The sequence below is a fragment of the Polypterus senegalus genome, chromosome 1 (assembly GCF_016835505.1).
Source record: "Polypterus senegalus isolate Bchr_013 chromosome 1, ASM1683550v1, whole genome shotgun sequence".
Classification (NCBI taxonomy): domain Eukaryota; kingdom Metazoa; phylum Chordata; class Cladistia; order Polypteriformes; family Polypteridae; genus Polypterus; species Polypterus senegalus.
In genome coordinates, this window is record NC_053154.1 from 261,369,426 (window position 1) to 261,388,318 (window position 18,893).

The following is an 18,893-nucleotide window of genomic DNA, read 5'->3' on the forward strand; positions in this document are numbered from 1 at the left end:
TATGATAACGCCCACCTAAAGAGAGTAACCACGGAGCACACTGCCTTTTTTTTTCTATGTATTGTGCCTATGTGACCCAAACTATTCCGAAGCAAAGCAAATTCACCTATATTGTAAGAGCATCATCTCTTATCTACGATGGAGCGTTCCTTCAGAAGGAAATATGAAGCTGTTTTTAAATTAAAAGTCATTGGAGTGGAGAAAGAAATTGGTAACTGTGCTGCTGCAACAAAATTCAACGTCTGAGAAACTGATTCGAGATTGCAGGAAGCAAGAAGATGTAAAAAAATAAAATAAAATTAACTGTCGTATTTTTGAACAGGAGTATATTCGTGTTCTGATTTTATGATTGATTTTTTGGGTTTCAAGACCTGATTTATACTTGAGTATATGCGGGTATTTTTCTTTTGTCTTTTAATTATTGTTAAAAACATAGTTTTGTATATTTTTGCTTTTTTCTGTTTACATTTTATTGCCTATGAGTATTTTTTGTTTATTTATTACTGTTTTATGTTATGTATTTTATTAGTTCTTTGTTTCGTGGGCCTTGCTTTCTTTGTGTAGAACCATCTGCATGCCTATATTTACTTTGTGAAAGTTCGCTGCCTGTGCTGTGGCACTCATTTCTACTAATGGAGTATGTGGTTGAATTTTAGTTGGTTATGTAAATGTTTGGGTGCAAAGCTTCATCAGTTTGCACAGTATACATTTTTGATCAGCATCACTACTGAAAACAAATTAATGACCATTTAATTAATGTAAATGGTGTCAGGAGATCTGGGGTCAACATTAATTCTTAGTTTTGTCTAGATGCTTTTACAAACACAATAAAAAGAAATCTGCACTTTTTAAAACATGTTGGTAAGGATCAGAATCCTAAAAATGCATGTATTATTGTCATTTTGAATTAGTTATATAATGCAAGTATCTCTGACTTGTGAATGTGTTCTTACTTAAGAAATGTGTCTGTGATTGGTTACAACACAACACTTATTTGCTGTTTAGAGCAGTTTATAACTGGGAAAACACTCAAGTGGAATGCAATAATTGCCTGTTTTCAGATTAACATACAGTATTGCAGCAGCTTTAACTGTAATAGAAATTAATATCAGACTGACTGATTCTGGACTTGGCTTTTGGTTATTTTTGGAATTGCTTAGTTTTTGCAACATTCTTTATCTTTACTTTATTTAAAGCGCCCTTTCTTCATTTTTTTCTATGAAACATTTCCTTTGTTAATAAATTATTGTAAGGAACTATGTTTATTGATTTGAGACATGGGTTTTCAAAGGTTTCCCTCTCCCACTTTGAGATTTGTTTTACATTTGAAAGCCTTAACCCTTTTTTGGTTGGGCTTTTGCAAGATCAAGGTCTTCTTATTAAGTTTGGGGTAAGGCTCACTTTGTGTTGCTAGGCTTCATCTGAGCCTTGATGCCTTACTTCATTTTGATTTGTGTGGAGACCTACAGCTATAACAGTTATTAAGACCTGATGATGAAATAAGTTCAAGAGTAACACATAAAACATTTATTATACAAACTAGACATAAAGCCCGTTACAATAACGGGCGCTAGAACAGTATTGCATAAACATTAGTAGGAACAGTCAATATTAAATGGCAAGGGACCTTGACCTCATTCTGTTTGTTGTCTTAATTTTTTTTTCTTTTTCTTTTTTCTAAAGTAAAATAATATTAAAAATAAAATAGAAACGTATATGACAATACAGTAAGTATAATTAATATTGCCTTAGTGTAAAACTTTATAACAATCTGTAATACACAATATCTGCAGAAGATATTTAGGAAAATGTTTTTATTTTTTTACCTCAGGAAATTTTTCAATAAAATTTCATTATAGACAACATTTTTTGTAAACACTCTTGTTCAGGACCATCTACAACGTTGACAACAACATCTGTAAAACTTCTAACTCTTGATAATGCAACATATAACTGACCGTGGCTGAATTCTGGTTCTGGCAAGTAAATAGCAACTTTTTCTAAGGTTTGCCCTTGAGCTTTATTAATTGTTATGGCAAAGGCTAATGTAACTGGAAATTGTCACCTTCTTATGGTAAAGGGTAAATTAGTAGAGGATGGAGCCAAATCAATACGGGGAATATTCTGACACTCATTTTCTTTTTTACAATCGATCTATTTGCTCGTATTTTTCTTTGTCTTTCAGCCTTTCTTTTGTTGATGTTTACTTGCTGAGCTGACCGTTCTTCCAGGAGATGTTTCATATATACGATTTGAGTGTCTGTGTCTTTTGTCCTACTTGACGTGTCCTTTTGTTTTTGTTAGTAGATAGTTAGTAAACATGCACGGGCAGTATGTGTGGCGTCTTCCCAGCAATGGATTTTATGTGCACGGCTGCGACTACCCAATCAGCACTCTCCCCAGTAATGCTGTCCTTTATTTGCTTATTATGCACGGCCGCGGCTACGCCATTCACTGTGTGCCCAGCTTCCAGTGTGTGCGTCCACGGTCTCCCCAGCAATGATGTCCTTTATTTGCTTATCATGCGCGGCCGTGGCTACGCCATTCACTGTGTGCTCAGCTTCCTCTGTGTGTGCGTCCATGATGCCGGTTGTGCGTGTCACACCGAGCCTCGCGCATGCGCACTTCACCAAAAGACACACACACAGATACCTGGACGCACACAGGGGTTTTATTAAAGAGGATTATTTACAAAGCACTCAAAACTCTACATATGAGATTTAAGGGTGGCCTGTGAATGGCTTTACACTCTACATGATACCTAAAGTCTTAGTGTTAAGTGAAATATTGCTCCTTCCTAAACCCAGAGTGCAGTATCTGGTAGAATGGTTTAAACCAGTGGTCGGCAAACTCATTAGTCAAAAGAGCCAAAAATCAGCAGTACAACGATTAAGATTTCTTTGGAGAGCCAAATTTCTTTTCAAGAACCATGTTTTAAGAATCGGTTTAAACTAGCTACTAACATTAAATAAAATCAGATATCATAATAATAAGAATCTTATTTATTGACAAAAATATTTTTTACATTAAAATAAAAATATGACAAAACATGCATTTAATGTGAACAATGACCTTGCATTTCCTTGGAAAGTTTGGATAAGTCAGGTTTGTATGTAGTTGTTTTTAATTTCAAGCAGGATTCCAGGTTCTCATCAATAAGACGATTTCTCAATGTACTTTTGATAAGGTTCATGCTTAAAAAGGATTGTTCGCATGAATATATAGAGCCAAAGAGTGAAAGAACAGCAAATGCTAGTTTTTTTAACTGATCATATGAGTCAGGAATACTATTCCAGGTGTTGAAAATTATCATGTCTTCCTTCTTCAGGTCTTTCAAAGCAGACCACTTGTGCTGTGAACTAAAATCACATTTATTTTTCTCCAATTTTCCCAGATCAGCATTAAGGCGTTCAAATTTCGAGCTCCATAATTCTTTGTTTTTTAACTCCAGTAATTGCATTTTAAAAGTGCCAATGTCAATATTAAAAAAAGAAAAATTTAATTCTGTTACGTCAGCACTGAGAGGTTTTTTAACAAAGGCTAACGTAGCCATGCTATTTCTGAATTCTTGAAACCTCAGTAGAAAAGCTTCCCTCTTATTTAAAATTGCTGTTTTGAAATAGTAAATGTCAATTACCGAGTTATTTTCTTGGCGATGTTTCAGCAGGCTTGGAAAATTAATTAATGTTTCTCTTTCAAAAACTTGAGCAAAAAGGGATAATTTGTTTTCGAATGAAATTACTTCTTCCAACATCGAAAAAATTGTGTTTCCTTTCTCCTGTAGTTTACGATTAAGATTATTTAGATGAGATGTAACATCTACCATGAAATAAAATTTTTGGATCCATTGATCGTCCGTTAGTTCAGGATAGTCAACACCCTTCTCAAGGAGAAATGCTTTAGTTTCTAATAATAAGGAAGCGAAACGTTTTAAAACATTTCCTCTTGAAAGCCAACGTACCTTATTATGCAGCAGAAGATCTGCGTACTCACTCTCCATTTCAACTAAAAAATCTTTAAATTGCTGATGATAAAGAGCTTTAGCTACAATTGTGTTGACAATCTTGATCATCAATTCCATAACATTGCAAATTTCTTCTGGAAATGTCTGCGCACAAAGCGCTTCTTGATGAATGATGCAGTGGTAAATTGATTGATTTTTTCCTTCAAAATAGAAACAAAACCTTTTCTCACTCTGATCATACTTTTTGCCCCATCTGTTGAAATTGAAACAATTTTATCGAGTGGAATATGATATTTCTCCATGCATTCAATGACAGCATTTGCAATATCCTCGCTACGTGTTTGATCTTTCAGTGGCAATAATCCTAAAAGTTCTTCTTTAGGACCCATAGACAAAATAAATCGGACAAAAAGTGAAACTTGCGCTGTGTCATTTATGTCACAAGACTCGTCAACAGCTATTGATAAAGCTGAAACCAATTTAAGATCTACGATTTGCTTATTGGTTATATTTGATGACATTTTGACTGTCCAATCTTTTACTGTTTTAGCAGACAGTGGTAACTAATTTTTTTAAGAATTTCTGCCTTGTTCTTAAAATCCCGGAATAGCTCTTCGGATGCATTTATAAAACAACTTTTAATGTACTCACTGTCTGTGTATGGTTTGCCTCTCTTAGCAATCTCTTGACTAACAATAAAGCTTGCAATATTAACATTGTTGGAAGATTGCGCCCAATAATTAAATACAGAACTTGATTTTTCTTGACTCTTCTGAAGTTCCTCAACTGCTTTCTTCCTCGCATCACCGGCAGGATATTTACTGCCAAATGACATGTGTTTAGTTGTAAAGTGTCTCTCCAAATTTGATTTCTTGTTATGCTGCAATTTTTCTTGACAAATAAGACAGGTCGGAAGGCCATTCGGTCCATTCAACTTTAAATTCACGGTTTTCGTCTTCCGTTTTTCTTTGCTTCTTCTTTGTAGCCATGCCAAATAGGTGGCACCTAAAAACATGTTTCTTTTTATAACAATAAAAGCAGCAACACAGTTAGAACAACTTATTAAATTGATGCAAAAAATACCTGTGAGAGCTGCAGCTGGTTAAAAGATACTAGTAGCTTAATGCGCTTAAGCAGGCCCGTCGCGACAAGGCAGGCAAACCAAGCAATTGCTTGGGGCCCCGAGCTGGCCTGGGGCCCCAAGACAACGACTGGTTAAGAATAAAATGCAGCGACAAACTGTGTGAGCGCCCCATTGATAGTGAATGCAGTAAAGTGCAATGACACTGTTATCGGGATCCCCCTCAAGGGGGCCCCTCGCTGACAGCAGCCAGCCAACCACGCGATCTCTGCTGCCGGCAAAATACAAAACTTCCTCGGCAGTCATGAAGCGGAATTATGCTTCAGGAAGCCAAAAAAGAAAGAAGGAAAAGGAAGAGGAGGATAAGAAAAAACAAGACAGTGGTAAGTGATAAATTACACACATAAAATAGCTCTACTTGTCTTGTACAAATGGTGCAATTTTGCAGCAGGTAGGCTAGCAGAAATATGTTTATGTATCATACATAAATGACATGACATTGCTATAGCTTTGTAATAGGTTTTGATGAAAGTGCATAGCATGCTATACTAACTATTCCACTGTGATAATCTATTTAGGAAAACCACACAATAAATTCTGTGCATCAAACATTAGCTTGGGATGTTTTTAAGCATTGGTAGTCGACTCACAGCACTACTAATAATTAGTAAACATTTAATTATAATTTCATTGTTTGTTAACAGTAAAAAGTTTATTTATATAGAACATTTCATACACAATGGCAATTCAAAATGCTTTACATAGAAGAAATTAAAATAATAAAAAGAAATAAGAATAATTAAAACAGTTTAGAAAAGTAAAATAAAATACAGTACAGTCGGACGAACAGCTGCACAGTGCTCATTCAGTAAATGCATAGCTAAAGACTAAAGATTAATTAACTGTCAATTTACCTTCTATTAATGATTGTTTATTTGTACAGTGGTGTTTTTTGCAAATGTTCAATTGTTGAAAATGTTCAAATTTTATGCACTTTATATGCAACAGCAGTATTTGCACTCTAAACATTTTTTTATTTATGCACAGCATATGCAACAGCAGTATTTGCACTGTAAATCTTTTTTATTTATATAAAGTGTGAGTGAATTTAAACTGTATGGCTATGCTATGGTTCCTTTGCGTGCGTGCATGCGTGCGGGGGGCCTCCATGTCCATTTTGCTTGGGGCCCCCAAATTCCTTCAAACGGCCCTGCACTTAAGGTACTCTCGTTGCTCGCGTGAGACTTTTCGGCACGCCAGCCACTGACCACTGTACACACGGACAAACTGTGACTGGCTCGCTCTGGCTCAACTCGTGCGTTAGCCGCGTGTGCCTCCTCCGCGCCGCATATCCCGTGCCCGCTTGCGCTACGTCAACCCGACTGACACCCCACTCGCCGCATGTTGTCGAAATCGATAAGTGGCAGAGCTGCACTCAAGTGGCTAAAGAGCCGCATGTCGCTGGTTTAAACAAAGATTCATTGACCAGAATTGTATATTAAAACATTGCATTTTCAGGGATAACCCCTACTGTTTTAGAAAGATGCCCAGGGACCTTTAATGATCATAGAAAGTTAAGACCTTGGTTTTGCGTCTCATCTGAAGAGTGGTGCCATATTTACAGCACAGTGTCCCCATCACTGCATTGGGGCAATGGGATCCACACACAGACCACAGGGTAAGCACGCAATGCTGGCCTCACCAACACTTTTTCCAGCAGCAACCCCAGCTTTTCTGAGATTGTCTTCCATCCAAGTACTGGCCAGGCCTGAACTTGCTTAGCTACATGTGGATTGCAAGTTCTGAAGTGCAGGTAGTATGGCTGCTGACTACGTGAGTATAGGACTCTGCCTGGATGCTGCTTGTAATAGACTGAATTTATGTCTTTATGCCTTGTGCCCAATGACTTCATCCCCCCCACAACCCTGTTATCCATAAAGCAGGTTCTAAACATTAATTTAGCTGATAGGAGATGTTGAGAAAGAAGTGACTATAAAATTAGGCAAACAAGCAAGTTAACCTGGCTGAATGACATCATTCAATCTACCTCAAATTGGACTGTGATCTTCCATGCCAAAATAGTGAAATGAAGGTAGTGTTAAAATTTTGTTCAAAAATAGAGAAGGGGGAATGGAAAAGGACTAAAACAAACAAACAAACAAAAAAGTTAACCCTTAAACTGCCACATACTTGCACCCCTGGACGCCAAATAGTTTTTTGCTGCACTTTTTAAGTAAACGTCACAATTCACAAAAAAAATGTGAAATTTGAACGGAACACATTTTTTTCATGCAAAGAGCATCATAATTACTGCAACACTGATCATTTTACACACTGCCAATGAACTGTAAAAACTGTTAAAAAAACTACTGGAACAATTTATTATTATATGTACAAGATGCAACTGATGCCATTGGACATTTAAGAAGTGAGAGCAACAACACAATAGCAAAAAGCTTGCTGAACACCACAGGAGAAATGTGTATCTAAACATGTTACCAGGGAGCTCACAAAGAAGACCAAAGAATAAAGTTACAGTATGTTTTGTAAATAGAAACTGTCAATGAAGAATGAAGAAAGCGTAGGCTTTTAGCATTTGAAATACAGTGATAAAATAAAGGATAGAACAAATTCACAGCCAAGAAAATCATTTTTAAAAACACATATTTTAGAGCAGGCTGCCAAGAGATGACTAAGAAAGGAACTTTTAAATGATATAATAAAAAATGTTCTAGAAAAGAATTGGAGAAAGTAGATTTCGTAAGCTTGCTTTCATTAGTAACATGGGTAATGATTTTGGGGAATCAGCAGGGTCTTGGTCCAAGGTATGTCAAAATTCAAATTTTCAAAAAGTGACATTTGGATGAATTAATCCATCCAGTTTTTGGTAAGCTTAGAAACAATACACATATGAAGCAATGCATGCTGGGTATTACTGTTTAGTTGAAATTTTAACAAAATAAATGTGTCAAACTTTATTTCATACAAGTATCATGCTGCTTAAATGTATAGTGCTTCAGACTAATACATATGCCATGTAAAAAGCTTATGTGCAACAAGTGAAATTATATGTTTCTATAAACATGCTAAAAATATTATTCAGTGAAGACTGAGAAAAACTCTTCAGACGAAGTCTCAGGTGTTATTTGTGCTTTAGCATCCCATAAATTAGTGTGTAATAAAAATGCCATTAAAACCATCCAAATTCTGCCTTAGTCATTAGCCAAAATTATAGTTAAAAGAAGTGCTTTAGAGGATAACATTACACTTACAGAGATCCTGACCCAGGCAATGCCTCAGTGTAGCTGAAATGTTTTGCCAATGTTTTTGTGAAATTTTCTCTGGTATGAATGTGTGTGTGTGTATTCATCATGGAATATGCTCAATGATAGATTGGTTCCCAGTCCAGAGATGAAAACTACCCAGTGCTACAACAATAAGCTGCAGTCTTCAAGACACATTTCTGGACCAAATGGTTTGATAGTGGATGTGGCTTATAGGAGAACATATAAATCATGCGAGGTGATATATCTGTAAGGGCACTCTACCCTGGAAAAGAGATTTTAAAAACTTTATTTATAAAAGATTATCCCACCCAAAAAGACACAATGGCGAAATGATCAATTGGAGAATACAAATATACCAGATATACAGAAGACAGAAGAAATCCTTGCTCTCCAACTGGGCCTCACTACACTTGCCTAAGCACCATGAATATATTTGTATGTCAGCATTTAAGTTTGATGATTTGCTTAATCACATTGAACCATTCATCAAACATCAAAGTGCGCACATTGATCTATCTTGCTGTCACATGTTGATAGTAAACAAAGACTCTAATGTCATGTTCCAAATTTAACATACTGCACCCATTCATTTTTTTGCTGGTACTTCAACTGGCACATGCATTGCGTTAATTTCTGAGGATGCTAAGGATCTGAGGATCAAATGAACGCTGTGCCTGCGTGGCAGCCATGATGCGTGTGCATACACGTTCTGACCGTGAAGTATAAACTGGCCTTTACTTTCCTACAAACCAAAGCCTAACTCTTCAGTCTCACTCTTGTCTATCTCATCACTCTGACTGCACTGTATTCGTCCCATCTAACTTCCTGACTACAAGCCGAATTGATCACAGGCATGAAGTGAACTTTAAATGCCAACTCTGGAGCTCAGGTATCCTTGCATTTTTGAACCTCAGTGTACAAGGGGTTTTGGCATATCAGACAAAAAGTGATGGCAGCATTTTCCTTTTCTGTTTTTTCCTTGGGATCTTTGTGGTTACACGTACATTATATCAATCCACCTCAATATAAAGTAGTAGTAACGCCTGCACTGCACAGTAACGTGCAGTGAATAAACTTGACTTGAGCATTCCTAGTTTTCATCCTCTTTCTCTGTACATTTAAGCATTTGTTTGCTTAGAGGTTGATGTGCTTGCTGCTTCCTGAGCAGCTCTTCTTTTCTCCACCCTAGTGGTCCGCTTCTTCTCTTCTTTCATCTGTCTTTTTTCTGTGTCAGTGTTTGTGTTGCAATTACTTAGTACGCTTTCCTTAATTTTTCACTTAAGCTGGCATTTAAGTCTTCAATCTGCCTCAAGAATGATTTAATATATGAAGAGTTAGGGGAAATGACGGCGAAGGTGGTAGGGATGAGAATGGCGCCAGTATGCATGCGCTACACGGCCGCCCTGCTGATCGCTGCAGAGAGTTGATTCTACAATAAAATAAAATAAAAATAAAAAGAGGAATAACCTTGGAGGTCAATCATCACCCCCAAAAGCGGATAGTAGACATTACGTAGTATATGTGTACCGAATTTGAGGTCAATAGTTGAAACAGTTTGCGAGCTACAGGTGATTTAAAATCCTGTACAGACAAACAAACAGCCACGGTAGCGTATTACATATAAAGAATTCAAGTGACTATGCACTCAAATCTCTGAGGGGGACTGTCTCCTAGCTCATTATTATTTTATATGTGATGTTTATAGAGTGCATATATATGTATGTGTGATACCCTAGGGTCTGTGGGTGTTTTAATCAGGTCTCTCTGTAAGTCATTTTTCAATTATGTAGTGTGGTAAATCAGCATAGACACAGAAAGACACCAAGACACACAAGTGCAAAACACACTCTTTTATTTAGAGTTCTTGCCCTTCAGCACACTATTCACCACAAATAGGCCCCGTCTCTTCTCTCTCTTTCTTTTCTTTTTTCATTTTCTCTCTTTTGCTGCCTCTACTCCTCCCAACTCTGGCTCCCCAAATGGAGTGAGGCGGCCCCTTTTATGTTCTCCAGGTGCTCACTGACAATCTTCCTGCAGCACTTCCTGGTGTGGCGGAAGTGCTGCATGGGCACCCAGAAGCAATCCAGGTGTGCCTAGATTCTCTTCCGGTAGCACTTCCTGGTGTGGCAGAAGTACTGCAGTCCAGGGCTCCAGAATCGTCCAGGCGCACCCTGGTGATGGCCGCAGGCCTGAACAGGGTTGAGCTTCCAAGCTCCAATCCCATGGCCCCGATGCAAACCAGGGTGGCTGCCCACTCGTGTACTGGGGGAGATATTGTCTCTCTCCCAGTCCTTCCATCCTCCAGATGTCTCGGTTGGGCAAGAGACACCGTTATCATCAGACTACATCAGTGATGTTCTCCATCATTATGCTCTTGTTCACCCACTAAGGTCCTCTAATTCTGGCAGTCTTGTTGTGCACCATACTATCCTGCACTCTATGGATGACAGGGCCTTCAGTTGTATAGCGCCCAGACTTTGGAATGACTTTCCAAATTAATTAGATCAGCTGGCTCCATTCATTCCTTTAAAGGAATGTTCAGGAAGGCTTTTAAGTTAACTTGACATTCTACCTCCTCTTTCAATCTTTCTCTCTGTCCAGATGCTCAGTGTAATTTGTGTGTGTGTGTGTTATATCACAAATAATTTGTTCAGGCTTTTCTTTTAGTTTTGAGTTTAGTATTTTACTCTGATTTTTTGTTTTTTATTCTATTTAATACTTTGTATCTCCTGGATTTATCAATTTAGTGTTCTATGCAGAAATATTTGTACCCAATGTTACATATACTCTGCTGTTTAAATATGCGCCTTGAACATGGGAAATGTGCAACATAAGTAAAATGCATTATTATTATTATTATTATGATACTAGGAAAAGACATGTCTACACTGTTGTCTAGGTAACACTCGTGCCTGATTTTTTACGCAAGACATGCCTATAACGTTGCCTGAGTAAGACTTACCACTTTTACAGCCCGAGTAAATCTCGGATCTTATGCAAGATGTTTCTATACAGTTTTTCAAATTACACTCAGGACTAATGCTTTTAGCACTGTTTTTACAGCCTGAGTGATGATGGGGTCTAACTCTAAGGAGGATAATATGTACCTGATCCCTTTTCCTCGCAGCAGCATTTTTCTCTTTGGATGGAGTCATCCATTTTCACCATTCTTTGCATCACTTCATGAACTAACCACTCTTTTGGTCATAGTGCTTTAATGGGATAATGCGGCTGTGGTTGCTACCACATTGACCTTGTTTAGAGAGATTAGCCTAGTGGTGTCAGGCCTTTGGTTTCCCAAAACGTGTGTCAATATAGTTATTTTATTTTATAGCTATTTCATCCATTGCCCTCTGTGCAAAGTTATCAGTGATTAGCTTTACAGTATAAGCCTTGTTCATGAGGCCCAAGAAGATGCAAAAAAGTCACTACTATGCTGCAGTTGCTGGCTTATAATGTCGGACAACAGAAATTTGCAGATTACACAAATTTTCTAATTTTTAGAACCTAAATTGGTATTTTTATTATCATTTTTCACTTTTTTGACCTTACTTCTACATATTTTGGCTATTGTTAACTTTTTTTCCTACCCCTAGCAACTGGATAGACACAGACACTTTTATTAAGGTGGATGTTTAGAAAGAAGCAACCAATTTATTAATTATTTTTTGGATATGCCTGTTAATATTGCTTTTCAGTTGCATGACTATATTTATAAAAGATTTGCTGAAATGTTAATATTTTATTCAAAGATTGTCTAAAAGTCAACTTCTAACCTCAAATCATACCTTTCTCTTTTGAAAGGAACACAAGGAAATTCTCAAACGGGCAGAACATGGACTAAAGCAATCAATCACTGTAACTGAGCATAGCTTTTTACAGCTGCAATAATGACTGATATCCCACTGTACCTATTATGAGTTATGCAATATAGAATTGAGAACTTCTCTAACTGTAGAGATATATGAATCTATTCCTATTTTTCATTAGCTGCCTAATACCATCCCTATACTGAAGCATGGTGGTGGCTATTGGGTTGCTCAACAGTAGGGACAGGTAGACTGGAGCAAATAGAGGGAAGGTTGAATGCAGCTAAATGATGATTTATTTTGTCATTATGGGTCACTGAGTGCAGATTGATGGGCAAAAACAAAAAATTCACCCATTTTAAATTAAATCTTCAACACAATAAAGTGTGTTGAAAGTGAAGGGTCTGAACGCATTATGAATCCATTATAAATGAATATCTATAGAGAAAGCATATACATTGATGTACAAGTATAATTCAAGATGATATGTTTAGATTTCACGGTCAGGGATAAATAAATTAATTTTAAAATACCATACCAAACAAAACATACAGAATTAAACAAAACAGACTTTTAAGCTAAGGCTTTATTTGCTAAATGTATTTAAGGAGATCGTTTCACAGCATCAGAGCACAAGAAGAAATCTGCTAGCTAAAAAAAAAAAGAAAAAAATCACAAGGCCTATCTCAGACAGGGCTGCTAAGTTCTATACGGGATGATTTATTATATGCAGAAAGTGTCTCATGTGTGGGACAGAGCCCTAATACTGTCTTTGCATCTACCTCCCACTTCCATTTATGGAATTTTGCGGATGTTGCAGTAACAGACTGTACTTATACTGCAACCCCATGGGAAACCTCCTGACTCAAGACTACTCAATATGTGCCAACATAGCTTTTGTTTCCCTGAAAGGCAAGAAAAAAGGAACAACTGAGAGCTGTGTATGTACTCTAGCTGACAAAGACACACACACATTGTAAATCCTTGCTTTTTACTTGCAAGCAGGAGTTATAAATGCACAGAATGAATTGCTGCACCAGTTAGCTGTTTACCTTGTTAAGTAACCTTGTGTGTTTTAGTGCTGATGTGGTTTACATTTTATATGTGTAATAAGTATAAGGTACTGTTGTTTAAAAGGTTGGTGCTATAGAATGCAGTATCTTTGTGTGCTCTGTTTATTAACTAGTTCACTTAACTATATGTAACCTCACCTCCAAAAATTTGCCGAACTTGGTAAGCAAAGAGAATTATAACACGTACAGGTCTTACCACTCGTCACCTCCTTGTATATTCCCTGCCTAGCCATGCAGAGCTTTAGAAGACCTCTCTAGCCATTTCAGATAAGGTCTTAGATGGGTCAGTTCCCTTTTTAATACCTCTTCTATGTCATGCTGCTCCAGTAAGACAAAACATTTTGCCTTATATGAGTATTTTATGTGTTCTTGATTAGTGTGGATCAATAGGAAACAGCATATTGAGTGCCATTTATTTTGCTAAAAGTGAAGCAGCACAATAAGATATCTGAATGTCCATAAAGCCTGGTGCGTGATTAGCAAATATAACATAATGATGATCAATGAAATAATGTGTAGGTTGAACCAAAGTGATTAACTGAAACAGAAACAGCTGTGTAGGGACACTGAAAAGGTTAGGTTGCTGTAGATCTTACACAAAGAAACAACAACAACATTTATTTGTATAGCACATTGTCATACAAATGATGTAGTTCAAAGTGCTTTACAAAATGATGAAAGAAAAAAGAAAAAATATAAAAATTAGACAATACTAATTAACAAACAATAAAGTAAGATCTGATGGCCAGGGAGGACAGAAAAAACAAAAAGAAACTCTAGACGGCTGGAGAAAAAATGCAAAATCTGCAGGGGTTCCAAGGCCATGAGACCGCCCAGCCCCCACTAGGCATTCCACCTAACATAAATGATCTAATCAGTCCTCATGGTTTTCAGGCTTGGAAGAATTAGATGATGATGATCATGTGGACATCTAACCTTCAATCCTTCAATATAGGGACTGCACAGTGCTTTGATCAGGTGGTGGTGACGCAGAAAACCAGACAAAGAACAGCAGAGAAAGTAGGGGTTCATATTGGAGTAGGGATGGATTTTGGAGCCATGAAAAAAATTAAATGCATATACAGAATATTAGGGTTACACTAAAATAAAGTTATGAGAAAGCCATGTTAAAGTAATGTGTTTTTAGCATTTTTTTTTTTTTAAGTGCTCCACCGTATTAGCCTATCAGTACAACGACAAGACACAATGTGCTCATCCTGAATCATCAAGATCTCTCACAAGCTGTAATTTTGCAGCGGACAGGGATTTCCAAAAAGACAAACAAATGAAATTAAGTGGTCATCCATGAAACTGATTGCAGTAAACAAGAAATGCAGGTCAAAATCCGACAGAATGAACTCCTTACATTAACAAATGTTTGTTTTTTCTTTTTTTTGGTCCTGACCAATTTCCTATAGAATGAATCTTAAAAAAATCTGATTACAGCAAAGTTTTGTTTTTATCTGCAAATCATTTTTTCATAAAAAAGCCGCAAAACACTCATATTTCTTCTGCAGTTGCCCCAAAAACTGTGATTCTGAAGATCATTTGAACGGCCAATTCAGTTGCACATTTATTTTGTTTGGTTTACTTGACAATTGTCGCACTCTTGCACCTACGGAGCTTGAGAAGGGTTACCGCAGACTGGATGCATCGTGGGTGTATCTAGGGCTGGGATAACTGTCAATCAAATCTGACTTCAGCTGTACTTGCAAAGCGACTCTGTTTCTTATTTCTGGGTTTCTCAAGGTGTGGTGTAACTTTGCTGAGCACATTCATCAGATAGAGGATTAACTTTTGGCTGTCATTCAGCAAAACTGCTGACTACTGAGTTTCCCTTGTATTTATGCTACTCAACCAGTTTTCAAATTCACCAAGATTTTACCTTATGAATATCTGCACACCTTAATCTTTTTTATTTTTAAATTTGTTGTATTTTAATTTAAATTTTCTGCTTGCTAATTTATAAATCCAACAATTCTCATTTAGCATGAAAAAGGGTGAAGAAAAGGGTAACTCAAAAAAGAACAGATGGTAGCCAGAGACAGGCAGTCAATCCATTAGGAGCCAAGGTGCACTGTTTTATAAAAGTTAAGGGGCTCACATTATGGATACCAAGTGGTGGCATTTATGTAACTCATGCGGCATGTGCTTTGGACACCAAGGGAGACCCCACGACCCCCCTTTCTCACGGACCTCAAAGTCTTATGATACTGACTGCGCACTATGGATATCAAGGGACACAGTTTAAAAAAATGTTTGAAACTTCTTGCTGTTATTGTTGCTAGCAAGAAGAAAATAGATGTTGCCATCAGGTTCGGCATTTCACAGTCACCTTTCTCAACTGTTCATCCTGATAGACTGCACTATGTACCAATTCTATTATAACAAAATTATTTTTTCAGTCTCAAGAATATCATTCTAACAGAATTTGACCTCTACATCCAGCTTACTTCCCTTCAAAATCAGAAGATCTCTAGCAGTACCATTAATTCAGAACTGGCATAAATCACTGGGACAATGGTACACCTATCTATAGTCCAGAGAAGTGTTATCAGACGTGGTCTTCATGGAAGAGTTGTGACCGAAAAGATCATCTTTCCAAGTTGAAAATAAAGCCAAACGACAACACTTGATAACTCAAGGACTGAGGTGCAGAAAAATGGCAGCATGTCTGCTTGACTGTTGAGGCAAAATGTGAAATTATTGGCTATTGTGGAAGGCAGTTTGTCCATCAAATGGCTGGATAACAGCACACATGGATGAATGTCAGCACAATGAAGCACAGAGGACGTTACCTGCAGACTTGGGGCTAAATTTCCAACAAAGTGAGTGATGGTTTGATCAAAATTGATATTTCCATTACTGCACAGAAATACAGGCAGATTCTTATCCGTTGCGCAATACCATTAGGGAGGCATCTGATAGGTCAAGCCTTCATTCTGCAGCATAATAATGACCCCAAGCACATGGCCAAAATCATAAAAAAGCATCAACAGCAAAAAGAAGGATAAAGAATCCTGAAACAAATGGTATGGCCCCCACAGAGCCCTGCCGTGCGTAGAACTCACACTATAACATGGCCTAAGCACAAAGGCCGAAATGTGCTTACGCACAGAAAAATCCAGATGCAGGAATCTGTGCTCACTCCAACTTCCACGTTCTTCCGCTACATAAATCCCGATCAACGTGAAAAGTAACGCTCATGCACACGCTTTCTGTAACGTCCCAACTCCTCCCAGAATTACGCCTCTTTGAATATGCAAATCAATATAAATCGCCCTTAAGCTCCGCCTTCTGTGAAAAGACAATGGGAAAAGCACGGGGGAAAATATAAGAATTTCAGCGAATACCAAGTGGAGGCAAAGGAAAAACATACTATTTGTTCAAATAAACCGTGGTATAATCAACAAAAGGAAGTTGATCGAGTGACATAGCGTGTTGGAGAAACTTGAGAGCTCACGTTCACAAAATTGCACAGTGCTGGAAATAAAAAAGAAGTCGCATATCAAAGTCACTGTGAAAAGGCGAGTTGTAGCCCACTGTCTGAGTGTCATATGAAAGCTTATTAGGGTACAGAGAAAAAAAGGCACACAGTGGGGAAAAAGCACGAAATGTCAACTTCAATCTCGACATTTCCACTTTAATCACGTAGTTTATTTTGTCATTAAAGTAGAACATCATAAACTTCATCTTAAAATCGTTTAATTAACCAGTTTCTCAAATCACACCGTAATTAAAGTAGCACGTCAAATGCTTTCTTTTGTATATTTGATCTTCTATGTGCTCTATGTGTGTGAATCACTACTTGCTTCTTAAACTGGCTCTCTTCCTCCAACTGGACACAGAATCCATTACATTTGTGATATTACAGCTCTCTGAATAACTAAAATACTGAGATGTATACGTGATATCATTTTTATGATGATAGGTGTTAAAGCACGTTATTAAACATGAGTTTCATGGCACAGTGATTGTGTGCGACCTTCGAGGAAATAATTTATTGCAGCAGTACTCATGGGCGGCTCTATGTCCAATAGAGAAAGTCCAATGTCAATATGCACGGAGGATGGCCATGTCCGTTGCGGACGCTGCATAGCCGCCTCATGCTCATGACACAAGCATTTAACTTTTGCTGAAATTTGTCGCTGCGTTTTTAGCTGTGTTGTTATTTTCTCTTTCTGTTTTATATTCAATATATATTGGCGTAGCCGCCACTGCAGTCCTTGATTTTCTTTCCCCAAATACCCAATCACCACACAATCAGCTCTGTAATAGAAGTTAAGCCATCTGTAAGCTTAGAGCGTCGATTCTTCAAAACGTTTAAGGAACATTGAAATATCTTCGTAGAACATGTTTAATTATTCTATCCTTCACGACACTCCCAATGAAGAATATAGATTAATTAAATGAAGTTAAAGTTTTATCTGTATAATATAATAACCATATTTTGCTGCATTTCACCTTAAAAATGATATCGTCATCATATGTAAATACGGGCTTTATAAAGTGGCTCAGGTTGTGCGATATTATTATTGTAGTGCAAGTTTACAGTGGAGTGATTGTACTTATAAGTACAAACAGTTCTACAAGGTGCAATTGATTGAGTGCATTTAAAGTTCTTGGGATGAAACTGTTTCTAAACTGCAAGGTCCGTACAAGAAAGGCTTTGAAACGTTTTGCAGTGGCTGAGACAGCGTGTCTTTGAAGCTGTATACCGATAGTTCTCTTTCCGATCAGCTGCTGCTGTGATTCACACTCAGATACAGTAATAGAAATACTCCGAGTGGTGCAGTGAGAGGAATATGGAAAAAGATGATCCGCTGTGACAACTCCTAATGGGAGGAGCTGAAAGAAGAAGAAGAAGAAGAAGGTGCTGTAAGAGTAACAACGCTAAAGCAGTTATGGCATTTGGAATACTATGGCTATTCCCTGGACCATTATATTGTTACAAGTTAATTACAATCAGATGCGTTACACTAATAAATAATATGTGGTTAGTTTCAGTGTATTTATAAAGCCGTGTCAGGAAAATAAGGTGTAACCACACAGGAACAGTAGTACTGCTTTGACGTTGGGTGCCGCCAGTCTTCAAAACCGAGCAGGGAACTTGCGTACGACAAGGTATGAGGTACCGTGGAAAAGTGCGTGGCTTTATGCCAAGTGTAGGTTTTATACATCGCGATTTGAACGTGGAAAAGTCCTTACACAACATTTCTGTGCATACGCACTGTTTATACATGAGGCCCCTGATCTTTGCATCGTCAAGTCAGTATGGAATTACTTAAAAAGACAGAAGCAAGTAAGACAGCCAAAGTCTTCGGTGGAACTGTGGAAAGTTCTCTTAGAGGCTTAGAACAAGTCACCACAGGAGGAGGATCTTCGGAAACTGCACAACAGTGGTACTAAGAGAATTGCAGCTGTTTGTAACGTGCTCACACCAAAAATTGCTTTCATTGATGTTTTTTCTGTTTACAGAACTTTATAGGATGTCTATTGTATTAATAATTGAATTACTATTAATACAAAATATTTTTCAAATGTTCCAACTTTGACACAAGTGCCTAAGACATTTCACATACTGTATGTATAAACATTGCTCCTCAAACAATACTACTATAACTGTTTAAGAATTATTAATAGCAGCCTTGCCAAGTTTTGTACATATCAGTTATTGCT